The sequence below is a fragment of the Rattus rattus genome, chromosome 11 (genome assembly GCF_011064425.1).
Source record: "Rattus rattus isolate New Zealand chromosome 11, Rrattus_CSIRO_v1, whole genome shotgun sequence".
NCBI lineage: Eukaryota > Metazoa > Chordata > Mammalia > Rodentia > Muridae > Rattus > Rattus rattus.
The window spans coordinates 77,436,486-77,444,501 of NC_046164.1; the positions used below are offsets into that span (position 1 = coordinate 77,436,486).

Here is an 8,016-nt window from a genome sequence, read left to right on the forward strand (position 1 = left end):
TGCCTTGCTCCTCCCTGGGGATTCATAAGCAGCTAGTGGCTGTTAGGAGGAGGGCTTTGGGGCCTTTCTACTTACTCCCAGAGAATCTACAACAGCTAATGATCCTAGGAGAGGGAAAGACATTGTCTTGACTAGTGTAGTCGCAGGTATGTTGCCCATAAATAATCCCTCTCCCATGCTCCTGTTCCTAACTCTTACCAAACTCATTGATTTACAAAAAAAGAAAAGACATAAAAACAGCAAGATTAGCTAAAAAGCTAGTGGGATCAATGACAATAGGAATGGGACAAGAAGCAAAGTTGTTACCCTTCTATGGGCAAGACCAAAGAGAAAGACAAGGCAAAGGGACTGGGGTCTCACTGCCCCTCAAAGGCACAAACCCAACCCCTTCCACTATGTCCCCTTTTAAAGTCACTGCCATCTCCAAACCATGCCAGGAAGGGAACTAAACCTTTAAAACATAGGCCTTTGGGAGATATTTAAGACCCAAATGAAAATGACAAACCTGTGGAGATATAGAAATATAATTTTCAAATTACTAAAGCCTATGTCTGATAACTAATGCAATAGGCCTAATAGACAAATACAGTTTTTCAACTTCAGTATTGTTCTTGTTTTGCATGTTTGTCTTCCCTTTTGGTGACAATGGCAACACGGTCTTCAAGAGAAAACTGCAAAGACCCCAGGCTGGGAGCAGAGAGGAGAAACACGGAGCCATACTTTTGATGACAATGGGGACACAGTCTTCAAGAGAAATCTGCAAAGAAAAGCCCCAAATAAAACTGAAGAAAATCCAGGCGAACCAATGTACACAATTCAATACCGATTGTGGAAAATAAGGACACCCGACTGCTCCAAATGCTCTTCCCTCGGCAGTAACCACACCCAAAGATACTGAAGCAGGTGAGATACCAGACAACGAGTTCAAAAGACCAATTTTAAAAAAATGATCAGTGACTTCAGACTAGTTACATATAAGCAGCTGAGGAAATTAAGGTAGATGCTTAGGACGGAGTGTGTCAACAAAGAGATGGAAATTCTGAAACAGAGCCAAGCAGAAAGCTTAGCAATGAGAAGCTCAGTTAAACAAACAGCACTCAGGGGAGCTCAGCTGTAGGATCAAGTGGAAGGAAGGATATCAGAACCTGATATCACACTTTTAACATTTACTTACTTGTTGGTTCATTTACTTAATGGGTGTGCTCCTGTGTACATGGGGAGCTCACGGAAAACTTGGAGGACTTAGTTCTTTTCTTCTACCATTTGGGTGCAATGGTTGCAACCCAGGTCCTCAAGCATCTTTACCTGCTGAGCCGTCTCACTGGTTCTACTTTCATTAAAAAATAAATCTATCATCTATCTATCATCCTTGTATCTTTCATTTGTCAATCTATATATCATCAGTCTCTTGACAATAGGTACGTAGATATAAAAACTATATTCAAGCTTAATAGCAGAGTCATGAAAGCAGGAATTAACAAAATAGCTTGACATCGGCTTTGCTGTCCCCGACTTCATCCTTTACATGTGGACACCTTTTCTCGAATGTGCATGGTATTTGCATATGAAAACCACAGAGTGACTATTAAAAGCAATGAACATACTCCAGATGCTACATAGCCCCACTCACATCCGATCAGCAATAAAATTCTTGGAACTCGACAATTTTGATCTGTCTTGTAACAGCTCATTGGAAACAAGGGGGGGAAATGCAGCCATTAAAAGGGATGGAAAGAATTTTTCCCCCTCAGGAATTTAAAATCCTGACTCAGATTTTGTAGAACGGATAATTGGAATTAAAATTCAGAAGGTCAGAGTGTAAAAATAACAGCTCTCCTCCAAGAGCACGTCACGTGATGTCTTACTCAGTCCTGAGTGACCGAAGATTAGCTGAATAGATTCAGCTGCCTGACAGCCCAGACCTGCTCTTGGCAAATGTGTTGGCACCCTAAATCCAAGGACACAGGCCCTATAGGGGCAGTAATATGATTCCCTGGCATGGTGCCTTATCCACATCCACCTAGCCCATCTGCATCTCCATGACAACCTGGGCTGTGATTCGGGGAAAGAATGTAAGCCTGAGAGTCTTATAGACTAGATGTTGACGCCAGCTGCACCAGCTTCCTGCTCTCTGATGTGTAGCCATTTGTTTCCACTCTCTCCTTATGAAGAATAAACTAATCCGTAGGAAACACTGGACCAAGTGAGCTCATGGTAAAGCTTCAGTAAACATCATTTATTTATTCTTAGGCTTCAGTTTTCTTGGAAAGCAAAAATATTTACTGTAGGACATGTGGATTTATCATTCAAAAAAGATAAATAAACCTTTTTGAAAAAATTGAAAGCTCACAGTTACAGAAATTAAAAGGTAGAAATAATCCAGGTATATATTATCCAATTGACAGCTACAAAACTTGCCAGAGCCTTGCAATGCAATATAACTCCATCATAAAAATAAACACGGGGACTGGAGAGATGGCTCAGAGCACTGACTGCTCTTCCAGAGGTCCTGAGTTCAATTCCCAGCAACCACGTGGTGGCTCACAATCATCTGTAATGGGGTCCGATGCCCTCTTCTGGTATGTCTGACAGCTACAGTGTACTCATATATAATAAATAAACATTTAAAAAAATAAACAGGTTACATGTTAACACATGGATGAGACTCAAAAGTATTATATCAAGTAAAAGGACTTGGACGCCAAGAGTAATTATTGAATATCACAGTTTCAGGAGAAGCTAACTTTTGAGACCTATAAAGCACATTGGCCATTGTGGGTTTCTAGAGATAGACATGGTATGTAGCAGATGTTTAATATAAAAACATAGGTTTGCTCTTGCAGGAAAGGAAACCTAAGGGAATCAGGTGGTGGTATCAGGAATGTAATGAATGTCGCAGTAAAAGTACTAAAATACACAGAAGTAGATAATTTCACTTCGGTTTTGTAAGTTTAAAGTTTCAAACTCTTCACACCAAAATATCATTCAAAAAAAAAAAGCAAGCATGGAAAAAAGTCTGGAGTAAATGTATATGTATGTAGCATGATGTAAACATGATTTCTATTTCAAAGTCTTGCTAAAACTTTCATGCAGACAGTTCAAATGTAGAACATAAGATGATCAAAAATTGCATCTAAGGATTGGTAAAATGATTAATCACCTTGAAATCATAATCAAAACACAGAAAGTTAATATAACTAACAGTCCAAGTAGTTAAAATAAACATCAAGCCCATGAACTACTGGCCAGTGAGCTCAGAGATCCGCTTGGAAGTAATTTTTTAAAAGATTTAACAATAATATTATGTTCCAACAACCAATACAGCACAATGAAAAACAAAAACTAATAAGAATGCTCCTAGAAACCTGCTTTAAAACGTCTCATTTAATTTTTAAGTGTGTGTGCATGTATGTGTACATGCATGCATGCATGCATGCATGTGTGTGTGGAGTCTGTGTGGGTGTGTGAATGTGTGTGTGTGTGTGTCTGTGTGTGTGTGTGTCAGAGAGAGAGAGAGAGAGAGAGAGAGAGAGAGAGAGAGAGAGAGAGAGAGAACAGAAGCAAAAACAGTAAGTGGTTTTTACTCAGCCGTGATCATGATTCTGTATTTATAATGTTCTAGATGGAAAGAGTCCTGACACATTTTGAAAGAAAATACATATTGAAAAGCTCTGTGAACATCTTTTTATTATCATTGTGTACATGGCCAAGGAAGGCTCTGGGTCCAGATTGAGTCGTTTCTCTCTGGTGCAAAGTTCTGATTCACTTTTTTGATGGCTGGCCTTTCATTACACCCTATTTGTAAAGATATCCCGCAATGACTTACTCCATCTCGGCAGTGAAAATAACAAGTCACTGAAATTTGAAAACATCGTCACTTTCTCCATGTATGCTTACATCCGATGGCCTGTGCTCTTTGTTCTCACAAAAGTGTGGCATTTTAACGTCCTAATTGTCATAGCTAACTCAAAGCAGATCCCAGGAGAAGGATCCTCCCTCTGGGCTCCTCAGCACTCCAGCACACTCACATGTACACACATGCATGCACCCACATACGCACACACATGCACATACATGCACACATATGTGCATGCACATGCAAACACTTAGCAAAGATGAAAGAATACCCTTGTGTTGGGTTAATGCGAGCACACATCATTCCTGACATTTCCTCATGTTCCGTGACACTGTTCCTGCAAGATTGAGCAAATGTTTATGACACCCAGACAGAGAGCCAACCACAGACCACCAAAGTCCAACTTGGTGAAGCAGTGAGTTTTATCAGGGTTACTTGCAGGATTATGGGTGAGATAACCCTTCACAGGAGCAAAAAAAAAATGATTAAATGACAGCTGTGTAACCAAGGCCCACTAACCCTAGCTCAACGGAAAGCTCCTGGAAGCTGGCAACCTGGAGTCATTGCATGTGGCTTAGCAGGACAGTGTGTGTCTTTTTACATGCAGGTCAGTTAGTGTGAGCCTCTCTCTGCTAGGCAGCTTAGCTGGGCTGAGTGTTTCTCGGCAGTCCTTATAGCTTCTCTATTCTTGGGGGAGAAAGGGCTTAGTATTTATAGTAAATTCAGGAACTTCCTGGTGATTCTGAGTTGTTTACTTCCTGAGCTGAAGAAGCTTCTTTGCAGGCTGGAAGGTTCCACCTCCCTTTAGAGTTTCCTTCCAAGATGAAAATTTTCAACTCAGCAGGAATTGCTCCACAAGGCATCAGGACTGCTTTTGACATTCTGACTGACGACAGTGATCCTTTTTCAGCTGAAGGAAAAGCTTGCTAGCACAACACAGGAAAGAAGTCACTCTTGCTTTTGAAACCTCAAAAGTCAGCCAATACAATTGCCTTTATCTCTGGCTTCCTAGAGGACAATTCTACCAAGCATAACTGTCTCAATTGTATCTGTCCTGAACATATCCGGACTTCTGTCTAATCACTGGTCTCTAAGCAATACAATAACTTCTGCGGCATCTGGATTGCATCCGTTTTTAGCAAATAATGTAGCAAATGATTTGCAGATACGGGAGGATTGCAGAGACTCCGTCATCTTACATAAGAGATGAGCACCTGGGGGATTTGGTATCCAAGGTTTCGTGAAATGGTTCTTGTACACATCTAGGAGCACCTGCATGGCCAGACCCTACCATCCTGGACTCCAAAAAAAAAAAATGATAGAAAACAAGACAGGGAAAGAAGTGAGGAAGCAAAGAGAAACCCATGACCACTCCAAGGCAGACCAGTGTGAAAAGCGGCATTCTTGATGCAGACCTGGGGAGCTAAAGGTAGGATTGGCTTCACAGACTTCTCTCATTGGAGTCCCAGGACACGACTGAGCTCAAAGGTTCCCCCTGCCCTGGCAGGCAGGAGCTGGCAGGCCAGGAGGGTCTTAAACAACCTCAAAGAGATTCTTAGAGCCGCAGATGGCTGCTGAAACATCAAACAGCTTTTTTTTTTCAAATAGCATGGAAATGGAAAACGTAGCTAGACATTCAGGAGAGCCAAAGCTGGAGCAGAGGATAGAAGCAAGCACACGAGCGCACAGCACTGGGAGTTGTGGCAGCATCAACAGCACAAGCTGCTACGTAGGCCATTGCTAGGATCATAGGAGATGGCTTGCAGTCCACATGTGTAACTTGAGTGGACCTGTATCTGTAAGCATCAGAACATCCAACAAGCAGTTTGCTTCATCCTTTGCATTCATAAGCATGTGCCTTTGAAATCTGTCAAGGAACAGAGTTGGGCAAAGAAGACACGGGTAGATTTAGACTCATGAACTTCGTCCCAAAGACTCTCCTAATACTTCTTTGTCTCCTCATTTTATCAGCACGCATGCCCAGTCCTCTCTCTCCTTCCTGAGTGCCAGGGTGTGGCCAGACTTAGAATGCCGGAGGCACACGGTGACCACACACCTTTTCTTACCTATTCACCTTAATTTTGATGACTCAATGGGTCCTCTTGGGTTCCACAACAATAACACAATTACAAGGATGAATGAAGTCAGGGGAAAAACATATCCAAAGAAACAAAGCAGTCAGTGGAACTGACTTTAAGAAATCCATGGGTTGGGTAACTGTGAGATAGAGGATTTAAAATAACTGTAAGTGATGATGCCATTACAGTATTTGTCTGCACCGAGCAAGCAAACACCAAGAAGAATCAACAATGTTAACAATAATTCAATGAAAGGCCCCCTCATCTAAAATACTGAAGGAAAAGCTTGAATGAAAAACTAGGGAAAAAATTGGAACATTCTAGAACTGTGGAACAACTTCAAAATGAGTAACACATGCATAACTGTCATGCCAGGAGGGAGAAGAAAAAGAAATAGATCTGGAGAAAATTTAAAGTGATAATGGCTAAGTATTTTTCTAAAATTGATGACAGAAGGCAAATCGTAGATCTAAGAAATTCAGATCACGAGGTGCAGAGTAACTACCAAAAATTTAGATATCTAGACTGCAGATGACCGAGTAAAGGAGAAAAATCAGCCAAGAGGGAGGAAGAAACCCCTTACCTATAAAAAATAAATAAATAAATAAAAGAAGTCCTTTTTAGTGATGATCAAAACAAACAAGTGAAAACTACTTAAAATACAGAATGGAGAAAAGAAACATCAACCTACAGCATGCTAGGTAGAAGTTCTTAAAAATGGAAACAGAAGATTTTTGGGAAGAGACGGTGAATGGTGGTGTGACCTTGCTGTTGTAACTCCCGCGTCTTGGAGTAGACGCGCAGTGGGAGGGTCAGTCTCCTCTCTCTCTCTCTCCTCCCTCTTGTGAGGTTTTAGGTTTTGTTTGGTTGGTTTTTGTGTTTGTTTTTGTTTTGTTTTGCTTTGCTTTTTATCTTCAGCTACATTTTCAGCTTTGTGAGAAACGTTATTGTCAAAGGAGATGGCTAGCAATGTTACCAACAAGGCAGATCCTCGATCCACGAATTCCCGTGTGCTCCTTGGGACTCTCACACTCTGGAGGTCAAGAAGTCAGATGTGGAGGCCATCTTTTCAAAGTATGGCAAAACTGTGGGTTGCTCTGTGCATAAGGGCTTTGTCTTTGTCCAGAATGTTGATGAAAGAAATGCCCGAGCTGCTGTAGCTGCAGAGGATGGCAGAATGGTCACTGACCAGGTTTTAGATATTAACCTGGCTGGAGAGCCAAAAGTGAACCGAGGAAAAGTAGGTGGGAAATGATCTGCAGCGGAGATGTACGGTTCCTCATTTGACTTAGACTATGACTTTCAACGGGATTCAGGACCTACAGTTACCCAGCAGTAACCAGAGGAGTGTTCCTCTCCTCCCCCTCCCCGTCCTCCCCCCCCCTCCCGGTATTGCTCAAGCCGTGGTGCCTTCCAAACACCAGTCAGCGTGTGTCAGGGAACACCTCACGAAGGGGCAAAAGTGGATTCAATTCGAAGAGTGGACAACAGGGATCTTCTTTCCAAATCTGGAAAGTGGAAAGGTGATGGCCTTCAGGCCGTTAAAAAGGAGCTGACTGGGATAAAACAAAAAGTGGATTCTCTGCTGGAGAGCTTGGGGGGGAAATTGAAAAAGAAAGCAAACAAGCAGTAGAGACGAAGAGTGAAAAGCCTGAAGGAGAGCAGAGCTGTGCCTCTGTGAAGAAAGATGAGACCGGTGTGAAGGTGGGGTCTGAGGCAGGTGCAGAAGACTGCTGATGACGATAATGAAGATGGCGGGGAGGGGAGTGACTAACTGGAGTTGAAGGATGATGAAAAAGAGCCCAAGGACGAAGAGACAGCACCCATGGGGAGGTTGACTCTCGAGCACATAGTGGAGCTTAGAAATCTTAACCCATTATTCACTTACCTAGGCGCTCCTGAGAGGTCAAAGTAGCACCAGATCCTCTCCCCTAGAATCTTCTGCACATTCTCACTGCTCTCCCTCCTTGTCCTTCCTGTGCTCATTAATTCCGAATTGCCCTGCGCCTGCTCCCGTTTTCACTTCCTTTGATGCTCCTTAGTAGTTTTGCTAAGTCTTACCCTGCAAGTTTTGCTTTAATT

The 8,016-nt window shown here is 42.3% G+C and overlaps 1 pseudogene; it reads left to right on the plus strand.

The window, feature by feature from the left end:
* The first annotated feature begins 6,893 nt into the window (after window positions 1-6,893).
* Window positions 6,894-7,797, plus strand: LOC116912035 (annotated as a pseudogene).
* Window positions 7,798-8,016: the final 219 nt, after the last annotated feature.